General features: G+C 50.1%; 1 protein-coding gene across 2 annotated transcripts in view; it reads right to left on the bottom strand.

The window, feature by feature from the left end:
* Positions 1–1,448, bottom strand: part of CCDC68 (coiled-coil domain containing 68) — a 46,476-nt gene that overhangs the window by 37,095 nt on the left and 7,933 nt on the right. Inside the window, exons 2-3 of one of the 2 annotated variants that reach the window (XM_018570272.1) lie at positions 1,355–1,360; positions 1,169–1,176 (exon numbers count right to left, since the gene is read on the bottom strand). The gene's annotated coding sequence lies outside the window, so the exon portion shown is untranslated. Of the gene's footprint in view, positions 1–1,168; positions 1,415–1,448 lie in introns of those variants that run through there. The other variant, XM_018570271.1, reaches the window with a different exon arrangement.

Genomic DNA, 1,448 nt, shown 5'->3' on the forward strand with positions numbered 1-1,448 from the left:
GTCCAGTCTGTATACATTGTATGTTCGGTCCAGTCTGTGTACATTGTATGTTCGGTCCAGTCTGTATACATTGTATGTTCGGTCCAGTCTGTGTACATTGTATGTTCGGTCCAGTCTGTGTACATTGTATGTTCGGTCCAGTCTGTATACATTGTATGTTCGGTCCAGTCTACATACATGTTTGATCGTTTGGCTCACACGTCCTTCATGTGGATAGGAGACATTCTGTGAACACAGCTGACCTCTGACCTTTCGAGCTGCAACGTTCCTGTGACACAGACTTCAGAATGACCGGATCCCGGGAATAGATTCGGAGCCATTTCCCGGTATTTCCTGTCTGGTCACCCTGAATCCCCGGGGCCCTCTTATTAAACTCCAGAACTGCACGGTCTTTGGATGGGGAGATTTATACTGGCCCCTGGGAGCCCCAGCACACTCAGCAACATCTAGGGGGCCAACAATGAAATCTGATGGAACAGGCTGGGAGTTGTAGTTCATCAGAAGGCAGAGGGCCACAAGCTGTCACGTGTTGAGTTGGGGACAGTATAGTTTTGGATGGAGAGGAGAGTCCAGAGCTCTCCCATGCAGTGCTCCCGGATCCACCACCAGATGACCAGCATCATTCAACCCACTTCCTATGAGCCCAGGGCATCCTGGACCCCCAGCCTGTGACTGGACAGTGAAAGGAGAAGCAGCACATGAGTGTTGAGCTCATCTCTCTGCCCTCTCCTCCTATCAGTATGCTTATTGCCAGCACATGAACTGTTTGGCTCATTCTTCCTCTCAGACTCCAGTCAATCCCGGTGTAATTTCTCACTAATACCTGTGTGAAAAGCCTCAGATGGAAGCACTTTGTGACTCTCTGCCCCAGTCTGGATATCAGGGAACAGCTTCCTGCTTTGTGACGGGTCCCCTTAAAATGTCTGATTTTGGCTCCTTAAAATAGCCGGCTGTACCTCCAGAGCTGTTGGTTGATCTCCCCTTCCAGCAAGCATTGGCATCATGGGATTTGAAGGTTCCCTACAGAGCTGCAGCCTGTTCCTGTTACATTATTATTATACAGGATTTATATAGCGCCAACAGTTTGCGCAGCGCTTTACAATATAAGGAAGACATTACAATTACGATACAAATGAAGACAAGACGGTAAGGTAACATTAGTGCTTACCTGTTTGGCTCTGCAGCATTACAAGGCATCATCTTCTCCCCAGGTAAAGCCCCGTCACAGGTGAGACAACCACTCCCAGGTAGCCCTGAGCAAAGTTCAGCCGCTCTCCCTCCAGTATCGGTTAGGTTTGCTTCCACCTCGATAGCAGAGCTGTGTAAAGAGGACCTTCCCTGGAGCCCGAGTGACATCAGCCTGTTGTCACCGATAAAACACATTACACTGATTTCCATAGACAGCTCCTAGCCCCCCCCCCCCCCCCTGGGGGGGGGCGTAGGCGCGG

Source organism: Nanorana parkeri, unplaced genomic scaffold (assembly GCF_000935625.1).
Source record: "Nanorana parkeri isolate BGI_ZX_2015 unplaced genomic scaffold, ASM93562v1 scaffold1492, whole genome shotgun sequence".
NCBI classification, from domain to species: domain Eukaryota; kingdom Metazoa; phylum Chordata; class Amphibia; order Anura; family Dicroglossidae; genus Nanorana; species Nanorana parkeri.